This window comes from Myripristis murdjan, chromosome 5 (genome assembly GCF_902150065.1).
Source record: "Myripristis murdjan chromosome 5, fMyrMur1.1, whole genome shotgun sequence".
Classification (NCBI taxonomy): Eukaryota; Metazoa; Chordata; class Actinopteri; order Holocentriformes; family Holocentridae; genus Myripristis; species Myripristis murdjan.
Window position 1 is genome coordinate 35,420,851 of NC_043984.1, and position 25,565 is coordinate 35,446,415.

Here is a 25,565-nt window from a genome sequence, read left to right on the forward strand (position 1 = left end):
GAAAAACAGCTACAATGCTAACTCTAGCTTGTTTACAAACTGTTTTTCTTTTTCTTCTCCTTTTTTGTTTTTTTTTTAAACCAAAGTGCACTGAAAATAGGAAAGTCCAACATGAGAGCTAAGGAGCATTAACAAACATGTCATCGGGTGAAAACAGGCGTCCTAAACTGTGCCTGTGTTAGTGTTGAAACCTCTTGTTTTCTGAGGTGATGCATGTATACAGAATATCTGAACTTCTGTTGCTGCAAGAGAAAGCTTTAAACCCAGAATTAAGTGCAGCAGCCATGAATGCATAACCCAGCAATTTGACTCCAGCTCACGGAGAGTAATTCTCCTTTTAACTTTAAAAGTGGTGATTTAAATAAATACACTTTAAGACCTTTAAGATGTATCCCCATTTTACATAATTACTTGGAGCACTTTCATATATATTTATATATTTATGAAAGTGAACATATATATTTATATATATATATCTATATCTATCTATCTATATATATACACATGTATATGAGCGCGCGCGCACACACACACACACACACACACATATATATATATATATATATATATATATATATATACACACAGACACTTTTTTTTTTTTTTTTTAAACCAGGGGCCTTTAGGCGTGGAAAGTGGGTTTGTAATGAGAAGCAGCTGATAAAAGCCCTGTCTTTAGAGATCCATTTGACATAATGGCACTCTGAATGTAGAAAGTACCTGTCATGAGGCTGTCAAGGCTTCTGGACTGAGTGGTAGTATAACAATCCTGAACACTACAGGTAAAACTTTTCCATTTCATTCGCAATCAAAATTAACAATTGGCACAGATAATACAACCATTATTGAACAATGAGTGTGAGAAAAAAACTAGCCCGGAACGTGTGCCTTAAGAAAGCTCTTGAGAATGCTCTCTAACACAAAAGCTCTCCATTTGGACAGCGGAGAATTTTAAATGCTATTTCATGTGAACAATGTGTGGGCAGTTGCATGGGCCTTGTGCTAGAATAACCACAGCAATTACTGATCAGACAAATGTCTATTTATTATGCCGGCAACAAAACTGTACCATATGTGCTGCATGTTATCATGAAATGACTGATTGAGAATCTTAAGTATGTTTGCGGTTTTAACATGGATGTTTTCAAAACACATGTACTGAGTAGCAGCAATGCTTAAAGACAAACTTTCTCTTCACTGCTGGACAAATTTGGCATTGTGTCGCTGCTAAAAAATGTTTGCAAGTTAATAGGAAATATTTCCTTCGCCCTTCTGCATTCAATCAGCAGATCCTACATGACAGTATGCAGTCTTGTCACATCGCCCCATCAGTGACCACCTTTAAATGCATACTTTAATTTAATTACTCGCCTCAATTTGATTGTGAGAGTAATCCAACTGGACACATGCATAGCAAAGGACGGCTTTGTTGTTCTTGTGACCATAAAATTTTACTTCCTGCAGTTATTGACAGTCATATTGTCCTCACTGTGTTTATGTTGCTCCAGTATGGCTTTCCTGCATTCTCTCCAGCATGGACACTAAAGGTTTGGAGGTAATGAGAAGACAACTATAAAAATTCTCAAAGGATCTCGTGCGAGTGTTGTAACTCATGAAAAATCAGATGGACAGATCAAACGGACAGTTTGTTTGGTCAGAGTATGGTGTTTACATGTAGAAACATCAATCGAATAACGCGATCAATACTGAAGTAAGACATGGGTCACCTTCCTGGTGAGGGGTCAAACTAAGTACCTTCTAAGAGCAGGGCTTAACCAAGAATACTTAAACATGTTACGCACATTTTGCAGTGCAAGAGGTGGGCTACTCTTCTGAGGTACGTCCGTAAAAGAATCCTCAACAACGGCTCATCAAGTCTCTAAAGATTTCCGTCCATCAACAAACGACAGGAGATTAGTCCCACAGTTAGCGTCTAAAGACCTCTGTCCATCATCAGTCCATCAGCTGACCTGGAAAGAAGTAGGTCAGTTAACGAAGCCCAAAAGACAGCAGTTCTTCATTTTCACATCATCAGTCTGTCTACTGAACTCTTTATTGTATATTTGGACCACAACCAGTCACTATGGAAGTCCATTAATTTCCCATGTAACTCAGCAACCGGACCGCGCACCGCGTTCGCGCTCGTCGGTCAACAAAACTGCTTCTAAGCCATTGCCCATCAACAGCCAATCGACTTTGCGTCGTTCCTATTTTCCTCTAGATTTTATTCTATGAGCAGCAGCCCCTCCTGGCAACTGCAAAATGGGTGAGAAATTAATTCCAGTAATTCAAAGCTTCTGTGTTCTTCACAATTTTGACAGACGACAGGAATGAAAACCTGAAAAACTCTGTGTCGGAAACAGTTGCATCCATTGTTGAGGTCAATGGTAAGCCAGGAAGTAATTATATTGATTGTTTTTCTCTTTATTTTTGATTAATGCTACCCAATTAGAGCCTGACAGTTATTGACATTAGCTTGTAAAACACCACAGTATGACTGGCCGTACCCTGGCAGAAAAAAAATACCTGAAAAAAACACCATCAACTGAGCATTTGGCAGTGTGCACACTCAGCTAACTTTGAAAAGACTTTGGCCTACCAACTAACCTCTAAAAATGTGAATTTATTAACAAACCCGAGAAGACAGTGCTTCAAATAACTTGTCAGTGGTAAAGTCAGGGTGTCAGTCCATCAGGTGCGGACAGGTTCCAGCTGGAGCCAGATCCACGTTCATCTACAACTTCAGCAAAGCAAACAAAAACCGCTCTTGATCTGATGTTAAACCAGTTCCCTCGAAAATTTGCTGTGAAATATTTGTAGTCCTGGAGAGTGTCTGTTTTTTTCTTTAATCCGTTGTAGAGCATGCACAGCTGAACTGATATCAGTCTCCTGTACGCAGTATACTGTACAGTGTTAACTCCCAGTAAAGAAATAATCAATGAACAACAAACAGCATTCACTCTGAAAGTAATGGAAACCTTTTTTTTGTTCTTTTGTTCAAGTATTGCATCACAGAAGGCGTTTTGGCATCTCACTTCCTGAGCGGCTTAGTGTGTTTGGTCCAAACTTCTTCTTCTTCTTCTTCTTCTTCTTCTTCTTCTTCTTCTTCTTCTTCTTCTTCTTCTTCTTCTGGCACCATCTGTCAGGGGGTCGCCATAGCAGATCACCAAAAGTGTTTCAGATGCTTGGACAAGTCAGGTGACACATTACAATACAATGCTGAGAAAGTCAGTGTGCTATTTATTACATTAATTACAGTCATTACTAGGGTAGCAGACAAAAGAGCTGGTCGTAAAAAAGAAAAAACAGCTGCCGCAATCTGACAACATTTCAGGTTCGTAGCTACCTGTCATGACTGTCATGGGAAACTGCAAATGTGGATGAAGCTGTGAGCAGAATATGTAAGCTGCGGCCGAAGATGGAAATAAATTTACGAGCCCGCACTGAATCAACCACCAGCTAACCGCCGCGAGGGCCGATGTGTCGTCCAGTCGAGCTCCGTCCACTGCAGCTGCTGCCCAAGTGCCTTCACAACAACAACTAACAATATCAGTGGTGAAGTGCGGCACAACCACCTTCTTGAGGGCAGAGACTGTATATAGCAAACTCATCTCATCCTCAACCGCTTAACCGGAATCAGATTGCGGAGGAAGCAGTTTCAGCAGGGGACCCCAAAAGCAACATCAACCAGCTCTGACTGGGGGATCCTGAGGCGCTCCCAGGCCAGTGTGGAGATAAAATCTCTCCACCTGGTCCTGGGCCTGCCCCGTGGTCTCCTCCCAGCTGGACGTGCCAGGAACACCTCCCTTGGGAGGCGCCCCGGTGGCATCCTTACCAGATGCCCAAACCACCTCAACTGGCTCCTTTCCACGCAAAGGAGCAGCGGCTCTACTCCGAGTCTCTCACGGATGACGGAACTTCTAACCTTATTCCTAAGGGAGACAACCAGCCACCCTCCTGAGAAAACCCATTTCGGCCGCTTGTATCTGCGACCTTGTTCTTTCAGTCATGACCCATCGCTCATGACCATAGGTGAGGGTCGGAACGAAGACTGACCGGTTGATCGAGAGCTTTGCCTTCTGGCTCAACTCTCTTTTTGTCACAAAGGTGCGGTACAGCGAACGCAGCACCGCCCCTGCTGCTCCGATTCTCCGGCAAATCTCATATATATAGTATATAGCAATGAAAACATAAATTCAGCCTTTAAATTCTCCTTCAAACTGCACAGAACATTATATTTTAAAATTGGTCGGTAATGCTGTACAGCCCAGTATAATTTGAGGACACTCAAATTATTTATTTCCTTATTTAAGAAAAAAAATCAATAATGAATCACAGATTTACTTGATTCATTAATTAATTGCTTTGACATCATGAATGTCGTGCAGAGGCACCCAGCCTCCTTCACACCCAGCAAGGCTACGCTCAGATTCATGGAAACAGTGAGTGGGTTTGGATATGCCTTCACTGGCCGTGTGCTAGGACACAGCGCTTGGGTTTATTTTTGAGTCATGGAAAAGAAAAATGGTACTACTGAGCTGATATCTGTTTTGAAACGTAGTCAACAGCCTTGTGGTCAACAAGCAGAAACTAAATGAATGAAGCAAAGTGATTTCCCAGTGGCCTTAAAAGGTTATGAAATGGAAAGCCTTTGGGGACTTGTACAAAATAGTAGTACTAGTGATTTGTTATTATTTGGGGGGGAAAAAAACCTAAAAAAATCAAAATACATTGAACATCATCATGATGCACATATAATTAGCTGCTTTCTGCCAAGATCACAGCAATCAGTCATATATAAAACACATACTGGAAAGAACAGTGGAACTAAAGAATTTCCAAGACGCCACCACTGCATCAAAAATAGGTCTAATGCAGTTTTGGACTTCATCTTCACAGCATCATCACACTGCCATTAAAAGGAGTACATTTTCACAGATATTTGTGTATCACAGGAAATACAAGCCACATCACACATTTTTCACCAGACAGCACTGTACTACATTACACTATAGACAATTCAGCAGGGGCCAATTTCTAGGTAAGTCACTAAGGCAGGTGTACCAACAGAAACTGGATGTGTGATCAAAGGGGAGAGACAAGTCCCCCGTGTGATCCGTGAGAGAAATTCACGGGTTAGATTCCCAGATCCGGTCCCTCAGCTCGGCCTAGATAATTATCCAGGTTCAGCTGATGGAAATGATTGACGATCTCAAAGGAGACTGCAGCCGATTCCCAGCGCTCACAAGATATCAGGGGTAAAAGATTCTGGTCTAAACACACAAACACAAACAAAGCCACTGGTACACAAACCGCTCACACGTACACACCCACACCGACCGCAACGCTCGCACCTATTTGCATTCCTAACAAGTACAGACTCTGCAAAGCCCCAAGGCACATTTGTGGCAAGCACGTACTGTAAATAGCTAATTAATGATCAGTTTGTTTGAATGTGATCTCAGCTCACTGACTCCCTCGCTGATCGCCAGCCTTCATCTCTTCTGTAGAGACTTGAGTAATGTTGGAATACTTGGCTTGTTCACAGGGGCTTCTGCAGGCACTGAAATTGCAATGAGCATGAGAGGCTGGAAGTCGCTGCAGCAGGAAAAGTAGAGGAGAAGTTTCTTTTAGCCTTGCTTCACTTGCAAACATGATGGTCATGGTGCAAAAGCTGCCCGGGGGGCGGAAATCGCAAGCCATGCCCACCGTGCAGGAAATACCACATTTGTTACCATTGCCAAGGTGGTTCTGTTTTTTTTCCCTTTCTAAGTAATCTGTCTGTATGTCAGCCGGATATCTCTAAAAATATGAACAGATTTCCATGAAATATGGTAGACAATTGGGACTTGTGTCAACAAACAATTTAAATTTGATGTAGGATTTCCACCATCAAATAATCAGCGTTTTTTTTGTTTTTTTTTTGGCATAACTATGAAACTAGCAGACATAGAAACTTAATTCCAAATCCTAAAGCCTAGGGATCTTTTCCATAATGTTGTCAGATACTTATAATAAGAATCTGGACCTGTCAGTGGTAAAAACAAGCATGTTTAGTGGATGTAATTTGACAGGCGCAAATGTCCTGTTTGATTGCATTGCAGCCTGTTTTGCAGCTGCTGGGCTGAAAGCGCTCTTGCTCAGTACTCGACCAATTTCAAACATGTTGGTCCCCAAAAGGTGGAAAAATAAGGCCCAGGCTGAAAAATACCAGAATTATCGTTTAATATTCTCGAACTTATGTGATTCAAGAAAAAAAAAAAATGCACAAAAGAGAGCACTACTGAGGCCATGGCTCCTTATGAGGAGACAGCTAACTGTATACTTCAACAGGCAAGAGTGCCCTATTTTTATGCTTTTTCCATTTACACCACCATGCAAGTTTGGTGACCGGATTTCAGGCGTCTTTTCCAGGAAACAGGAGACTCATCGACATCCTTCGGCACAGAGAGCCACTGTTCGCCTTCAACCTCCAGCGGTTCGGCTTCATCAACGGCACATATGACATTATTCAAAACAGCTTTGGACAAAGTGGCGGTTTTCAATTTGACAGCACTCTAACCAACTAGAGTGATTCAAATGAGGGAGACAGTTATGGTAATTCCTGGGAGAAGCTGTATTTATCTGGCGGGGACATGGGATTAGCATTACCTGAGCTCGTGTGCGAAAGGTGGAGGGTGCACACAAAGGTAAAACCCAAGAAGACACCTTTAACAAGCACCAGGCTTTAAGCCATGCTTTTGCATACAGCACCACATGAAAAAATCCGCCTACTGCTGCACATACAGAGTGTGGGATTATGTGACTGTATGTGCTCCAGCCTTGTAGTTTTTTCTATTAAAAAACAGCCGAAGCACTGGACTCTCTCCGGCGACAGTCAGGATCCAAATATTAATTTCACTGAAAACTGTGGACGTGGGGTGAAGATGATGATGATGATGATGTTGTTTCTCCCTGACACCGCACCGAATGACTCCAACTCTGGCGGTAAAATCTCTAAAAAGGGCACTAACAGCAGTATGTTTCCGCTGAAGTACATTAACACATTATTCCAGTCACCATCCGAAAACTTATCAAATGAACAATAATTACACCTGTTCAGCTTCTTGCATTAAACATTTTGCCAGCACTCAAAATGTATCAACGCAATTACGGGCTGACTAAATAGCAGGTTATACTGGCCTATTTTTGAAGGGCCTAGTTTTGCCTTGTGGCTAAACAGCAAAGTGAATAAAATGAATAATAAAGAGCAATCAGCACTCGTACCCCGAGGGTTAGCGGCCTGATAGGACTGAAAAACTAGCTGCCAGATGTGGAGCTTTCCCAGCCAAGGCAAATAAGACATGGAGGGAGGCTGGGATAGGACCGGGGCAGGTACTGAGGATCGCAGCCCAAATCAAACAGCTGCTGACTGGATACCGGCTGAGAAAGGGAGGCAGGCCGGGATCCACTGGGATTAGAAATTAGAAATCCATTTCCTTCGGACAACTGTGAGATTTTAAAAACAGTCGTGCCATTTCCCCTGGCTGGCGCTGCCTGAGATCAGGATCAGCGATGCAAATGTCTATTTGTCACGCCAATAAAGCCCCATTTTTTTTGGAGCAGAATTTGAAACTTCACATGATAATGACCCAAATCTTTCTCCTCCTACTACACCAGATATATCATAAGGGATTTATTATTTTTTTACCCTCTTGTGAGGTAAAAACAAGTGCTATATTTTCTAGTTCTGTATGCATTGGTTTAATTTTCTCTTATACTCAAATTTTATTTTTTTTTATCAACATGACTGTTATAATACAGTGTTGTCAGAGTGGCATTCTGTTTCTGTATAGTGATATAATGTGCTGTTCTACATTGTATTTGTATGATAAAAGTCTATTATTAAACTGATATCAAACTGTGTAATATGAAATATATAGCAAATTGTTTAAGTAGATTCACATTTGCAGTCCATGCACAGCGTGACTCATAATGTCTTCATTCTTTTAACGCTGATAAATGGAGTCATCTTCCCCTCCAAGCACCACAGCAACTGATTTCTTGTTGTTGTTGTTGTTGTTGTTGTTGTTTTTCAGTGACATGCTTCCAAACTATTCAAGGAATATTTTTTTTTTCCGATATGTGCATATTTTGGGCAGAAAATTAAAAGAAAAAAAAAAAAAAAAAAGGCTTTCTTCAACCTGCATCAGAGAAGCCTGTCTCCTGGTAATGTCTGTTTGTGCCTTCCTCTCTCAGGGCTCTATTTTAGTGTCCAAGTCCACTTCTGCTGTTTTAACAACAGAAAAAAGGCCGGCTGCTCCGAAAGGCTTGTCCTGAGTCTCTTCATTAATCCTGGCTGTGTTTTAAGCGTAACATGCAGTGAACCAATCAGAGCGCTGTCTCCCGTCCCCTTTAACAGCCAGGTGTGTCCCACCTTGGTGGGCTGCTATTCTAATGGAGGATTCTCCAGGTAAGAAGGAAGGAGACGGAGTGAAAGCTCCCGAGCAGATCAGGACTCCATCTGAGCTCCCTGAGGTGAAGCAGCGTCCCTGTGTGTGGGACAAGCAGAGCGGACGCTCGCCGGCGCCCCCTATGGAGGCCACCATCACTGTCTGATAATGAGCTTCAGACAGCAGAGAAACCTGCAGCACTGACCTCAGAGCTGCTGTTTGTTGCTCAGTCACTTTCAGCTGAGCAGCAACACTGCAGCTGACCAAGATACAAGATTGAAGATTTCTTCAATGCACAAGGTACCACAAAACTGAGTATCGGTCCTCCTGATGAAGTATTCATACATAATTGCCATAAAATAGAAAATAGTTAAAACCTAAATAAAAAGAACTAAAAACCAAAAGAGTTCAACTAAACGGAACTACTTAAGGTGCTAAATACAGGGTGACCCAAAAAAAACGGGAATTTTTGAAGTGCGTATTGGCAGACATGAGCAAGTGGCAGCACAATTTTTAAAAAATGAAAATTCCATCATTGTTTCTTAAATGGCATGTTTTCAGGTTTCAATTACTATGAATAAAATATTTTTCTTCCATCACTCTTGGTTTTATAAGGATTGTTAAAAAGTTCCCGTTTTTTTGGGTCACCCTGTATATAGACCACAGCTCATTTTAAGAGCAACACGCCCATGGAGCTCAGATGGACACGAGAGACTTTGCTGTTTCCACAAGGGGGCGCTGGACGGGGAAACGACAACTTCAGCCGCTTGGAAACTAGAAAAGACATTTGCATCGCGCTTGGTGCCGCTTTGTGCCGGGTGGAAAATAGGGAGCCCTCCATCTCTAAGGTTAGTCCTGTATTTTGTGATTAGACATCTTTATTTAATGTGGTAAATTTGCCGTTAGTTGGCTATGTCAGTGTTCTGTTTAAATGACAGTTAAATTACCTATGAGTGACTTCCATAGATTCCTGTCCCTGCAGTCAGAGAGCAACAGAGACCAAACCGGACAGAAGGACATTATTTCCCAAATTTATATTTCAACTGTTTTAAATGCATTTTTTATTTCTTTTGATTATGGCGCACAATTAAATTCTATTACTCTCTATGCTGGTACTAAGTGAGACCTATTTCATTTTTTTAAAGGAGCAATAAGTAACATAATTACTATCCTATGGCATGAAAATGACTGTAATAGGGTTGTTCATCAATACTAATGACTCAACAATTATTTGGCCATGCAAGGTGCTGAGATTTAAGGCTTTCAAAACTTATTTTTCCTTTTTAGCACAAAAACTAACCCCTCATAGGATTTTCAAGCTTCAAGGCACTGCTCACGTCTGTTCTGGTGCTGCACATACATCCCATCCACAACAGCTGAATCTGAGGTTAGCAGGGCAAACTCGCCACAGCCAGCCTCCTCTCTCTGTGTGATGCATGTTCCAAAAAAAAAAAAAACTGCACCCATGAACTCCTGACACAAAACAGCAAGCTGAGGCTGGACAAAAGGGCCGGTGCACAGCGCTTAAACATTACTTATGGTGTCCATTTTTCCCAGAAGTCTCCCTTTTTTTAACCCCTTTCTCCTGCTCTCCTCCCATGAGCTTCAAACTGTGCAGTCGAGATGTTAGCAGGAGCATTTTATGTTACAAAACAAAAGACTCTTACGCTCAAGTCAGCCAGGGACTTTTATTTTCTGTGAAAAAAAATAAAATAAAATAAAATCCTTTGAGGAAAAGTGTTGGAAATCAAAAATGCTGCCTTGCTTCTGGCTTTTAGGACAACAAACCTAACAGTTTTAGCTGGCTGCCACTGTGACACAAGGTAAATATGAGAAAACGCCTACAGACTCACTCACACACACACACACACACACACACACACACACACACACGCACGCACACACACAGTTTCTCTTTTTTTCTAGCAGTTTCTGCTTCATATGAAGAGTATGGTTTGTGCTGTAAACTGAGATATTGAATATTTTTTTTTATTTCAGTTTTTTATACATTTTGTAATATGCATCTTTTTTGGGAAATTTACTGGAAGCTACAATATGCCTTTAATATTCAGATTTAATCATTTTACTTTTACATTGCAGTATTTTTTATTATATATTTTTTCCCCTATAGATCTGAGACCGGGGGCTTTGAGGGCAGGCAATTTGCTAACGCCTGAGAAGATCTCCCTTTGTGTGATTACTCACCTCTGCTGTGAAAATTATTGTCAGTTGTTTTAATTTTTGCTTATTTCCATTACAGGCAACTCCCATTTAAAATACATGCAGGGTAGTTTGATGCAGTGGTTCTCAAATGCGGATATGCTGGAGAACTGCAGGGGGTATGTGAGACTTTTTTAAATGTTAATTTAATAAATATCAGTCATGCATAATTCCTAAAATAATTAGCCTATGCTATAATAAGTTCAGTTTAAAAAAAAAAAAATCTAAGTTTGATAAAGCACATTTTATATTGAGTTTTCTCTCTGGGTTTCCTGAAGGTGTCAGGTGTGACCAAAAAAAAAAAAAAAAAAAAAAAAAAAAAATCCAGAAAATGGATCAGTGGTTGAAGTGTAGCAGCGATACAGCTGGAAACAAGGAGGAAGAAGAGAAGAAGAAGCAAAAACAGAAACAAGAGAATCTGCTCAGCATCAGGTTGTTGTTGATGCATCTGGGCTGACCCTTTTTTTTTACTTTTTTTTTTTTTTTTTTGCATTGTTCGGGGGGTACTTGGCTAAAAAAAAAAATTATTTCAAAGGGGGTTTATTATTGAAAAAGGTTTGAGAACCACTGGCGTAATGTAACCTGTTTGAAAAAGCCTCCATTGTATGTGCACTGCAAAAAGTCAAAATCTTAAATGATCTTTTAATCAAATGAAAATTGTCTAAAAACAAGTAATTTCTGAGCTGATCATGTCTTATTTTAAGTGTAATGAGATATTTTGACTAGAAATAAGACATTTTTACTTGAAATAAGACAAATACTCTTGGTAAGATTTTGACTTTTTGCAGTGTGCAAAGCTACTGATGGTCAGTCTGATGTTTGCTCGGCGAGGTGGAGGAGTTCGGGGGACGCAGAGTAGATCCACCCGGTTACTCGCCTTCACTAAGACACAGGGCTTTGTAAAGCAGCGCTGACACAGGGCTCTCACTGAGCCAAATGAGAGTAATTCACACAAACTGCAAAGTGCACAGAGACGGCGGCTGCAGCGTATCACTGTAACCACGGATACCACTCAGCGCAACAGGTGTGTTTATGTATTTGCTGGCACACAGCACAGAATAACTTTAAATAAGATGCCATTATAGCTGATGGGCATACACAGGGAAGAGTACAAATAGGCTCCCTAACACAGCTATTACAGATAATACCACATTTGCATCTTCCTCCCATTTCACATTATCAAGAAAGTGAGATCTTTTGGGGTTTAGGGGTGCAGCAGACTCCTGTAAAAAAAAAAAAAAAAAAAAAAAAAACACAAGGGGCTGATTGTGAAGCTGTAAGTTCCTCGAGGTGGGAATTTTCTTCACTTTGCTTCTGCTCCATGTGGAAAACCTTTGCTTTTTATTCTGAGATTTAAAAGGTGCAACATAAGAGTTTGGAAAGCCCGGCCAGCTGAAGCAGCTGTAACAGTAAATTTTGAACAAAAACATCAAATCCGCCAACAATCCCCTCTGTGTCAACAACCTCACACACACCGCCTCGCCCTGCTCTGTAACACTCTGCCCTCTCTCAAGACTCGGGCAGAGATTTCCTCTCTCCACAATTTTCCTCCTGCAGAAAAAGGCCTTCGAAAGAAGCAGACCACCTGTTAAATGAACCATTTTGCACCTTCATGAATTCTCACAAATTTCTCAATTGCCTGCAAATATTGCAAAAGAAATGCAATTTTGATTGATTAACCCTACCTTTCATAAACGAGATGAAATTTAACTAAACAGTGTACGAAAAACTCAAAATGAAATTCATCCTGTTACAACAAAATGCTCCGAGACATCACTAAACATTTTACAGAAAAAAGTTGGCACAAAGCGGGAGTTTCACCTTTCATCTTTCATCTTTCTTCAGAAATCCTAAAGGGTCGAAGAAAAACAAATGAATGAATTATGAAACCATAATTGCGGCATGGTGGTAGTAAATCACTTGCAATGACAGAGATGTCAACATCCTTTGGACTGCAATGCTGCATGGACTGCTTTAAGCTTGCACTTGGAAAAGCAGGTCACTCAGTGGCCAAACAGTACACACTGTAGAGCAGTGGTTCTCAAATGGGGGTACATGTACCCCTAGAGGTACGCTGGAGTACTGCAGGGGGTATGGGACATTTTTTTCAAAACGTTAATTAGTGTGTTATTAGTGTTAAATAGTGGGGCGGCATAGCTAAACTATCGTTCATTTTGTGATAAAAGCACCAAATTTGGTATACTCATTTCTGAATATATGTTGAATTAATCTGGATATTAGGCCACTGCAAATTTTTATTCTGATGACCGTGGCAGCCATTTTTAAAACTGGCCGCCAGTGGTCACTGGCATGGAATGCTCTGCCGACCCTACAGCTGCTGTTTCATGTTTTCAGCACCACAAATATAATTTAGAGACATTTTAAAGTGGGAAAAAGCTTCATTACAATGTAACAGAACAGAACATAGCTACATACAACATACAACATGGCTACAGCTTTGCTACATACTTACTACATGTTCCTACTAGCTACCTAGTTTTGCTAGCTTGAAAATTTACTTCTCCACTGTTCCCCACAGTAATTCTTTTTCTCTTTAGCCTTTATCTATGATGTTCAAAATGTATACATCCAAAAACTAACATATTTTATTCATAATTATTACAGTTGAAATAAAATGTTTAGGCCTACCTCGATGGATGGCTGGCTTGCAGTGGTGGTTGTGGTGGTGGGGCAGAAAGTATTTGAGAAACTGAGTGTGTATAACTGTATTTTTCTTAATTTAATGTGTATTTACATTTTTAAAATATTTTAATGAATCATTTTGATATTTTATTCATTTTAACAAATCAAATGCCTGCTATGGCCACTAGGGGGCGATTTTGTGATGGCCCAATATCCAGATTTGTTTGAAATATATCCACCAACACATCTACCAAATTTTATGCTTTTATCACAAAATGAACGATTGTTGTGATATATTGAGCTAAGCCACCCCACTACTATGCATAATTCCTAATGATCAGCCCATGCTGTAGTAAGTTCAATAAAAAATATAAATGTAAGTTTGATAAACCACATTTTATATTCAGTTTTCCCTCTGGGTTTCCTGAGGGTGTCAGATGTGTGTGTTTGAGGTTTAAATCTTGAAGTGGTGGTCGTCAAGCGAGGACATTTGTTAAAAAAAAAAAAAAAAAAAAATCCAGAAAATGGATTAGCGGTTGAGAAAGAAGTGAAAACGATGCCAAAACCGAGCTGACAAAATATCATCAGTATCTGGCTGTTGTTTCAGACACTGATGAGCTGGGTTGGACCTCTTCATATTGGCTTTTTTCTACATTTTTTTTTTTCTTTTTTGCACTGGAAAAAGGGGCACGTGGCTGAAAAAAATATTACAAAGGGAGTACATTACTGAAAAAAGTTTGAGAGCCACTGGTGTAAATAAGCCTCTGTGGACACAATGTACATTAGATTCATTCAAACCATGTCATGGACATTTTTTCCCCCATCTTCCTTTAGCGGTCTTGGCCATCCTGAATGTGCGGTATTGTCAGCAGGGGAGCTCAAATGGCGCCATTGTTATTTCCAAAGTGGTCAATACAAAGCAACACAGAGGATGCTGCATTTACTGGCTCGCACAAGACTCTGAGATGAATAAGATAAAGCAGTCCTTCAGCAGTAATGGCTGGTTGTCAAAAGCCTCTCCTTGGGTTCCTGGGTATGTGAGCGCCACACTGCATGCGGCACATCAGGACCTGAGAGCCGCCGAACACGCTAATGCTACCGAGTAAGCCCCGCTTTTATTAAGCCACCAGTTTGTGTGCTGGTTTGTACAGAGGCAGAACACAACCTCTGCTGTTTGCTTTATCTGTAATAAACTTTCTTGCATGGACTAGAGAAAAAACAGATAGAAAAGAAAAGAAAATCAATGGCTAAGCCAATTTTATTGTCAGTGTGATGCAGTAAATACACTTACCTTCAACCTTGCCGGCTTCCCACGGCCTCGCAGATGGATAATTAGAGGGGGGATGGAGGAACGGCTGGAGAGAGAGCGGTATGAGGGCTGGGGGGCAGAGGGAATAGAAAATAACAAGACAAGTTTAATTACTGTAGGGCACCGAGGAGTAATAAGACTTCTCTGTCACATTGTGATCAAACATGTGGGTCATGAGCTGGAATGTTACACTGAATGATTAAGGATGAAGCCCGTGTGGGAGCATCGCTCTGGCGTGAAGACACTCGCTATTGACAAAGTGAACAGGCAGAAACCCCCTCAGGTACTTAGCATCACCTCGACCTACGCTGGTGTTTCACATTACCCACACACTCATGATGCACTCAGAACTTATCTGTGAACACCACATTACAAATGCTGCCCTGAGCAACAGCTTTATGTAAAAAATCCAGCTGTGCCTTTTGCTTCCTTTGGTATGAAGCGTCTCAGACCAGCTGGGGTTGCCGTGCTGCAGAATCTCCGGGTTGTCAAGTTCAAATTTTTTCCTCTCTCTGGTGCGCGCAGTCGCTCAGAGCAGCTTTAAAGCCGACTCTACAGCTTACTCATCACACAAGTTGGCAACAAAATACACCGGACGCTTGGCTGCAGCCTTAAACAGAGTATAATAATTAATCTTTAAAAAGAGCTGTGTGAGTGTAACCAGGTTGGCCTGAATTAAAATATATTTCTGTCAAAACAAGTCATATCTGAACTGCATGTTTTGAAACGTCTCAGACCCGCAAGCCTAATTTCTGTAAATCGACTGTAAACCAAGACTTGTAAAAAGCAATCCCGGTGTTGTGATTACAAATCACTTTGGACTTCGAACTGATGTAAATTGTGTTTTACAGCTGTGGAGACACTTGAGCTTATGATTTCTGGCAGCTATCACTATGCCGCACAAAAAAAAAAAAACCCTCTGAGGGCATTTGTAGCCTACAGTATTGAATAGGAACTAAGAGAATACAGCAGGTTAAATAAAGATGACCTATTTTTTCAATTACAAAAAAACAACAAATAAAAATATATATCAAATTGTCTTAATCGGAGGTGGAAAGACTGAAGACTGGGGCAATGTTAATGGGATTAATGTGACAATAGCACAAAATTGCTCCTTTTTTATCACTTGAAAAAGGAAAGACAGAGTAAGCCTGGCATGAGAAGAGCCTTATTTTCCACCGTTAATTTCTCAGCCGAGTGTCACACTTGTGCGTGCTTCTGCTCGTGTCTCCTTCACGCAGACCTTTTGTGGTGGGAAATAGATTTTTTCATGCCTCTCATGCAAGGAGCATGTTTTCTCATTTGAAGCAATTGTACTAATTCACAAAATGACAGAAGACCTGGGCGTAATTTTCCCACATGGGCTGCCTGCGGTGCAGACGACACATCACATGGCATTTAAATGCTTGCTAAAATCAATTACAGCTCCGTGGCCATGGTTGCCTGACACCGGCTGTGCTGGCTCGGGCATTACCTGCCGTTGTCTGCATAATCTTGCAATACTCAAGAACAATATGCCTGAAATCCTCGATGCTCACAACTCATTTCATGCATTTTGTTCCACTGTGTGCAAGAAGTCACGGCACGTTGTCCTAAAGCGCTGCCGAGTTCACCTTCTGCACGTCACACCGCCTGAATACGCAAAGTGACAGCATGCTGAATGAACATATGTGCTGTTGTGACCCATGCATGTATTTTCTATGGTTTACTGTGTGTCCTGCACTGACCTGCTGCACTGAATGTGACTACACCGACGAGTGCATGGTGGCTAAATGTGTTTTTCAGCTAATGATGCTCTCGTTATTAAGGGAATTTACAGGACTCAGTGTTTTAATTTTGGTTCTAGCTCTCATCCTGCAGTTGCATGTAATTCTCTCCGTCTAATGTCACTCTATCATATATTGTCCAATAAAATCAGAATCCATCTTTTTAAAAAATCACCTCAAAGAACCATCACAGTGTAAAGGAATACAAAAACGCAAATGGGAAATATGCGAAGTGGGTGTCACGCCGCAACGCTTGAGATTTCCATGCCTAATTACTTTCATAAACAATTAAAATTGGACTTGGTTCAGCACCAAGGCGGATGAAATATTCACTCCCACCTACCTTAATGTTTCTTTAATTCACGTTGCATCATGTATTTTTATTGTGCTGTGGGTTTACACGCCAGATCAAAGAAACATTGGGGACCGTGGTTGAAAGATGGCTACGTTTGAAAGGGAAAGATAATTCTTTTGGTGCTAAACTCGGAATAACAATGATTGTTTCTCGTATGAAAAATTTAGTCAGGTATATCTGGGTTCAAAATGAGGACATAGGCGTCCCCGCACAGTATTCTCATATTCCTTTTAGCAGACACCAAGTGGAGATTAAAAGAGCAGAAGATAATAAAAACCCATAAGAGCTCAGAAAGAAGCAAAAAAAAAAAAAAAAAACTGAACTCATTGATCCGCAAAATTAACTGCAAACTCACAAGGTGGTGCAACCTTTCTTTGGCACCGGGAACTCCTCTCGACTATGTGTACATTTTTGATTTGCTCGCTCTGTTTAAAGCGCACCCTGGCTGAATATTAAACCAAACACCGTCAGCCTCATTTGCCCTCGTTCCCTCGCCCTCTCTCCCGTGTTGCTAGCGGACGACGCCGGATTGGAAGCCGATACGAAAAAAGCCCATTTATCACAACATCTCCAGAACCGCCCGGCGGGCAGGCAGACGGGAGCTGGCAGTGCTGCTGATGAACTGGCAAAGGCCACGATTACCCGGGCCCCGGTCTCCCCGCAGCCTCCCCGACGAGCCCCTTGCCTGCCACCCCCTGCATCCCCTCTCCCTCGCCTCTCCTTTTCCAGGCAGAGCCTCCCAGGGGTGACGAGGAGGCGTCGGGCGGCTGATGGTGACAGTAATTAAAAGGGTTGATTAGAGTGACGGAAGGAGGACACCCAGGGAGAAAACAAGAATCTGAAGACAGAGATAGAGAGAGAGCGGGGTGGGGGGTGGGGGAAGAGTGAGGTGGAGATACAGCGCTGGAGCAGATATCACGTCAGATCACTCTTCAAGTTAACAGGGGAAGACTTTTTTTTTTTTTTTTGGTCCTCAGTCGCTTCAATTGGGGCAGCATCTCAGGAGACGCTCCGTCACAGAAGACCCAGAAAAACGGTGCAGAGACGAGTTTATCTCCTCTGTCGGGAGCTTTTCTAGGTGAAGCCACGGACGAGGAGCGCGGGCCTCGCCTCGCCTCGCCGCGCCCGGAAAACAGAACAGATCATTCCAACATCAACCAGCTTCCCAAAGAGTCCCCGCTCACACTCAGGACTTTTGGACGATCAGAAAGACGTCTTCAGGCGGATATGAAAATCGAACATCACAGTGTCTCTGATGGAAAACCTCGAGATCTGCGTTATATGGATGGCTTTTGGGCGCTTTCACAAGTAGTCCAGTAATTTTAAGCCAAATAAGGGGTCAACGTCAAACAAATTGCAACAGAAACAAACTCAACTGATTTTGTATCCTCAGTCTGTCCTGAGTGAGGGAAAAAAAGCCCCGAAGAATCCCACTGGGGGAAAAGTTTCAAAAAAGACCAAAATACAGCCCATTCAAACGCCTATTAACTTTTTTTTCTCATGTGAATAGGGTAAAAATTTTAACCTTTAGGTATCACCATGAAAATTGCTGAGTTGATTACTTACCTTAAGACAAATAAAAAATGTAGTGCAAGTTTGTTGAAATTGTTTAGTAACATGAGCTAATTTGCAAAACTCCACAGCTTTACTACAGAGGGCATATAAAGTGGTCTTCTCATGATACTAGCATGAAAATTGGGATGAGCTGTCTCCATGGGTCACTTGACAAGTAACCGCTTAGAAATTTCAAAATGGCTGCCATTTTTCAAGATTGCTACCACCTTAGTGGAGCAGTTATGACATGCTCCTGTTATAATTGGCCGTATAGTTCAATGTTTCTTGCATTATCCAATGTATTAGATAGTTCAGGGCAGCTTGAGCCGCTAAGCAGAGGACAGATAAAGCAGGAGCCAGATGTACTTTCTCTATCTTGTTAGTTCGGTCTGTTGCATTAGATACACGCCCAGTCAACATCCACACACTAGCATCACACATTCCAGAAACAAGGCACGGACAGTGGTTGGCCTGTCCATGTCCGGGTAACTGGCCAATTATTCTCGGTTGCGTTTAAGTCCAACCTCTGTATGGGGCAGGCCCAGCCCAAGAAGATAAATGTGTATCATTTCCTGATATTGGGGCTCATCCTGACTGAGATCCTGCGGGAGCTCTGTCACTCTGAGACCAGTGCTGCCTTGCTTTATATGTGACCATAATAAATATTGCATCAGAAAATTGAAGACTGACTCCGGTCTGTTCTTGGGCTTTCAACAAAAGAATCGGGAGCTAACACTCCTTTCTTCAGGAGGTGACTGCTGCTGAGATCAGGGAGTGCCACAGTATAGCTTTTTTGATCAAACAGTCATTTTGCTGTGGGTAGCACTTGGTCGAACAATGCTAATGCTGTACTGTGGCTGCACCACTAGAGTCTAGAGACACTAGAGACTTATCTCCCAGAAACAGCCTCACGGACCCAACTCCAAACCTCATCTCTGCAATGATAATCACTAAAGACTGGTTTTAAGTTCCTTCTTCCTTAATGTTCATTGGTAGCCTAAATGGGTTCCATTCAGACCTTAATGTTTAGTATTTGACTGTTATATGTCAACAGGATTGATTATGAGATTTTCACCTGGCTATACCCAAGGTTTATATCTGTTGTAGCATTTACGCAAATTAATGTGTACATATATTCAAATATGCATCATTTGCTCATGTCAATAAACAATTTCAAAAAACTTGCAATACATTTTTTATTTGTCTATATGTAAGTAATCAACTCAGCAATTTTCATGGTGATACCTAAAGGTTAAAATTTTTACCCTATTCACGTAAGAAAAAAAGTTAATAGGCGTTTGAATGGGCTGTATTTTGGGCTTTTTTGAAACTTTCCCCCAGTGGGATTCTTCGGGGCTTTTTTTCCCTCACTCAGGACAGACTGAGGATACAAAATCAGTTGAGTTTGTTTCTGTTGCAATTTGTTTGACCTTGAGTCATAAAATGACTGGACTAAAGAAATTTCAACACACCACATTTCTGATAAACCATCAGCAATGTGGACGTGATGACCAAGCGATAATTGCACTCCTTTTCAAATACATCAAATAATTACACCCCTTTTTTCTGGTTTCACTTGTCATATGTGATTCCTTCACAGTGTTATGTACATAGTAGTCCCTAATAAATTGTGAATATTTTTATCCAGTGATTTCCTCTTTTTTGGGTACTCAATTTTTATTCATTATTTTTCCTTTTTCCTTTTTCCTTTTCTTTTTTTTTTCCCATCACATGTGTTTGTATTGACATCAGATGCTGTGTGCTGTGCGCCCCATAATCTACAGTGTCCTCTGAGGGACATTATTGATCGGTGTCGCCTCACGATGATGTGTACTTGCTGTCATGTCCTGATGCACCCTGATGAAGACTCCTGGAGCTGAAAGGCGCTGGTCAACAGCCGGCTCTTTAAATTGTTCTTGTAATAATAATAAAGGCTTTTTAACATTTTATTTTGAATGGAACAGTGTGCCTTGGATGTTTTGCCAGCCATACTCTACATAGGAAGAAAACTTAAAAATATATTTTCAGTTGCTTCTCTTTGCTGTAATGAAGCCTAACCAGGAGAGGACGACGCTCATGCTGCACAATATTACAACATCCAAAAACCCCGAGGGTGTCTAGTCTCTTATCACGATATTGATGTATTGATAAATCGCCCAGCCCTGGTACAAGGTGAAATGCCATCGACCCAGCGGCGTAGAGACGGCAGGTGATGTTAAAATTACCTTCAGGCCCAGTGTGTGCTGTTGTCCGCCGCTGACCTCAAGAGACCCGGCGCCTCAGAAAGTCTCCTCTCATTTCAGCGCGATGCATCTAACATGAGCGCAGCGCAGCCCGGACGGGGTCAAAGCTGAATAACCTCAATTAAATGGAGTCCAATGCAAACAACCTCCGATGCCTCCCAAACACAGCGGCCAGAGAACATCCTGCATCACTTTCAATTAAAGGGACAGTCTGGACCGACTTTCCTTCGATTTTAAGCAGAGATGACACCGGCTGCTCGGCGTCTGAATATAAAAATCGACTCCAGTCATGCTTGCACTTGATTATATATTTGGTGCTTATTTATGGAGCGACTAATGTGATAAATCAGGATGAAAGCATGGCGACTTTTGTTTTGGTTGTATAAACTAAATTAAATCAGGGGAGCTGCCAGTTGTTATTCGGGGGAATTATGTTACTAGCAACATTAAGTGCTCTTTTTAAAGTCTTGCTGGCACAAAGGCATTACAGTGCATTTCCACTGTACACGCATACGTTTTTACATTCATGTATTCATACTGTACAGACATGTGCAACTGCGTGTGGTTAATTTTTTCTTCTAGCTATGATCACATCACTTGCGTTCGTCTGGACACAAAATAAAGTCTCCAACTGTGAGAGTGCAAACTTCTGAACGATCATACTTAGAAACTGGAGGGATTCACACTTCTATAGCCGTGATGCAGAGGTAAAAATAGCGTATTAGCAAAGTATGGATTACTGAACCTCCCACACAATATTCTGCAAATACAGAGCTAACATTTCAGCCCTGCTGGGTGCCTGCGAGGCCGGCGTCCAGGCGTCTCGCAGAAACAGCGTGCGCTCGGAAAGTTCAGGGGAAAAGGATGCTTTAAGTTCGTGAACAACTTGACAGGCATGACAGATGTCGTAAGACCCGGCAGTATAGCTGCTGGACTGGTTCCAGCAGAACCCCACCCGAGGCAGCGTGGTTCTGGGCGCGGGGTGACCTTGATCGGTGCCTGTATCAAATGAGTGATGCCATGTCAGAGCAGGAAATTTCCATGGCTGAGGGTGAGCATAACCACTCGCAGCAACAAAGAATAGATTATCTAACACGCTGCCACATAAACTACACTGCAACATAAACAGGAGCCAAGGACGCAGCACCGCAGTGATGGACTTGATATAGATTCATAAGCTCAAATGAGGCAATAAGTAAGCATTTTAATGCCCGATAGCACAAATGAGGCTTTCGGCCCCCCCCGACTGTGTGGGCCCAGTTCCCCCCGGTCACTGATACAGGCTGACAGGGGTCACGTTGCTTAAAGACGTGTTCAGAAGCACGTCTGAATCACAATCAGAAATACTTCATTGATCCCCCCGGGAAAACTGAGTTAATATGAATATGAATATGAATATGCTCTGCTGGAAAAAATCGTCTCAAAGCATTCTTCCTATCAGGTTGTAAATCCGTTCTCCTGCCGATATCTGCAGCTAGGTTTTTTGTGTTGAGTTTGTTTATCAGTTACAACAAGAAATCCTGACACGCCGACTGTTTCCATGCAGCACTGCACTGTGGGCTACGGCCGGGAGATACATCGATATCACATCAATATCACAGCATTAGACTAGATATTGTCTGGGATGGTGGTTCTCAAACTATTTTCAATAATGTAACCCCTATGATTTTTTTTTTTTTTTTCAGCAAACTACTGAACCGGTGGAAAAAAAATAAAATAACAACCTGATACTGAGCAGATGTTCTTGTTTCTGTTTCTGCTTCTTCTTCTCCTCTTCCTCCTTCTTGTATCGCTGCTACGCTTCAGCCACTGATCCATTTTCTGGAGTTTTTTCGGTCATAGTGAACAAACATCCTCATGCGACAGCCACGGCAACAGATTTAAACCACAAACACACAATGATAAGTTTAAAAAAAAAAAAAAAAAAATCAAGGACCTAAAACAGAACCACGGTGTTGTGATGTAGCTGTCTGTGTGAAACGGACATGATGATATTCTCTTGGGCCCTGAAATGAATCAAATCAAAACTGTATCGTGGCTGACTTTGTGATATCGACAAATATCGTATTGTTGACCAAAGAAGTGATATAATATCGTGATTTACCCCCCTATCCTGCGGTGAGCTTCGTGTTTTCGAAAAGTTGAAGCGCCTAAATCGACTGCCCCATCGGACTGCCATCAGCGAGAGGATGCAGCACAGCGGCACACAAGGCTGCAAAATTCCAGGAATTTGCAAAGTTGGAGGCTTTCTATGGGAATTAATGAGAATAAACTGAAAATCTTAAATGTAGTTGAAAAAAAAAATCTTGCACCACGATCTTTAGATTCAATCCAAATTCAGTTGAATTTTACCCTGCGCTCCTCCATCCCATGCACACAGCACAGGACTGACTGCAGGGCTGCTGAGGCCCCGCCCCCCTGTGTGAGGCCACGCCCCCTACATGAGACCACGCCCCCTGCATGCACAGGTCATTTCTAAAATCCTGCACACTGCAACAGGATGGCGACATCTGAGGCCAGACGACATCCAGCCAGGTCAAATTTGATGATGATACTTAAGTAAATATATCTGAGTTATGGTATTAAAGTTTAACGGGCAAAAAATAAATCAAAATGTGTTTATACAGAAGCTAACTAGCCAGTTTCATTTTATATGCTGAATAGGACTTTTTTATTTATGTTTGCATGCCACATGCAGACATATGTAAAGAATACGCATACCCAGCTTAACTTCCCGTGGAAAGTTTCTGGAAAATTTCCAGTAAAGTTCTGGAAACTTTGCAACCCTAAGTTTCTCAGTCCTCTAGCTAACAACGCCCATTTGTTCATTATTTTAATTTTTTTTTAAATTTATTCTTTATTTCATTCATTTATAAAAGAAAAAAAAACAATTTAATATAAATACAAACGTTCCCAGATCTTGAATGAAAGGGAGCAGAAAGAAGAATAATCTTATTTAATCTGCCCCTTTATCCCAAGAAATCCAGTTACAAAGAACATAACTTAAAAAACATATGTTCCATATGAATCTAAATGATGTCTGACAACAGTTTATGGAGCCTTTGGTTAAAATGAAAGAAAGGAGGGGAAAAAAAGCTAATTTAAGATCTCAGAGGTCTAATGTGTTAAAAATAAGTGAACAAATCAACAGTGCAGCAAAAGCAGACAAGGTACCTGCCCGGCTTAAAAGAGGTTATAAGGTCATAAAAGGTTTTTTGTGATATTTAGTTTGTGTGGAGTTAAATGTGAGCGGCTGGCATACAGAGGGGAGGGGCTCGTCACATTCCTTAGTTCAAATTGAATTAAAATCCCTGGAAGCTGAATGGCGTTTTAATGTGAAATCTGCTTTGGAAACGTATCCTAGTCTGAAAGTTTGTGCTCTTGAATCGACTGAGGACAAACATTTACCGCTCGACTTTGAGCTTAGCATATTCAACGAAGGCAAAAAAATTAAAAGTTACTCACATTTAGTGCAGCTTCTGGTGAAATATACAATAAAGCAGCAACATGGATGGCTAAATAGGTCAGGAAACTTGTGTTTTTTTTGTTTTTTTTTTAAATGGAGAATTCTGAAGATGAATAAATATACATCTAAATGAGGCTGTATACAGTATGGTATTTCCTGTTTTATATTAAAATGTATTTTCTTTTGAGCTGGACGGCGTGAGAATGTAAAAGAATAATTGCATCGTTTTGCAACCGTGTCATCAAATTGGGAAAAAAAATAAATAAATAAAAAAAATAAAAACATGAGGCTGATTTATCTCACACACACAATTTTCCAGGGAGTTGAGAGTTGAGTGAGACATCAGTGTGTGACAAACAGAGACTCTACACAGACCGCAGGCACGCCGGCTAACGCAATCATGATAAATGTGTAATGAAGTTGTAAATGTTGGCTGTCTCCTCATAAATGTGGCATGAAACAGCACACCGCAAATCAGGTGTAATCCTGTTTTTTTTTTTTTTTTTTTTTTTTTTTTTTTTTCAGTAGGAACAGGTCTGTACAAAAGATAAACTCTCATTTTAATTTTTTATTTCTTCCTTAAATCCTGTCTTCTGGAGTCTGATAGCACTGCCATCCACACAATCATTAGAGTGACACATTCAAAATCCTTCCTAGCCCTGCAAGATCTAATCCCCAATGATCATCATAATCCAATTAAAATAATTAATAGCATTTTCTCTCTTTTTTTTTTTCCTCGTGACCAAGTACAAGTAATGAGTACATGCTAATAAATGCAATTGGACAGGCTCCATTGCATTTATGGCCTCTGGTTATGGAATCCTGACGTTATATGAAGAAATGTGGCATTTACTGGGGCTAATATTTCCTGTCTTTGCTCAGCGTAGCGTACACATCCACCAGCTGGGAGAGATAATGCACAAACCTGATAATAGATCAGATCGCCCGCAATAAATTCCTCTATAAAAACTACAAGCAGTTTTTTTTTTTTTTTTTTTGGTTTGTATTTTATTACAGCTGGGATGAAATGGCAAACAAACTATCCGTCTTGAGAAGTGAGAGAGCGCAGGCAGGAGCGGACTTATGGTTTGCATCGTACAAACTGGCAAACGGTTTCATAAACGGCTGTCTGTGTTTTTTTTTTTTTTTTTTTTTTTTTTTTTTTTCTCCTTAACGAGACGGAGCGCTTAATGTCCGCATCTGTGGCATTCCTAATCCAGATCAGTGACACTGGCTCCCTGCGTTTCTGCCACTGACAGTTTGATGCATTGCAGATAACAGATTTATCAAGTCGTTTTTTTTTTTTTAAACTATTTCTACCAATTCAATTTGACATTCAATTGCATTTTCTCCCTTAGCACCATAACAGCCCTATTCTTTTTCACTACCGTCTCTGTGTACTGTACTGTTTTCTGGCACTGTATTGTTTTGAAGGGTGCTTATTCAAAAAAAAAAAAAAAAAAATTGTCTTATCGCCATCAAACCTTTATTTAATCAGGGATGGCCCCTGGGAGCAAGCCGTTTTCTAGGACACCCTGACGACACAAAGCCTAACGTGATGCAAAAGTATAAAATGG

General features: G+C 41.2%; 1 protein-coding gene across 2 annotated transcripts in view; it reads right to left on the minus strand.

The window, feature by feature from the left end:
* The window catches only part of fhit (fragile histidine triad diadenosine triphosphatase), a 459,492-nt gene that overhangs the window by 412,909 nt on the left and 21,018 nt on the right, over window positions 1-25,565 (minus strand). For both annotated transcript variants that reach the window (XM_030051158.1, XM_030051159.1), the window contains exon 3: window positions 14,587-14,673. The gene's annotated coding sequence lies outside the window, so the exon portion shown is untranslated. The remainder of the gene's footprint in view (window positions 1-14,586; window positions 14,674-25,565) is intronic.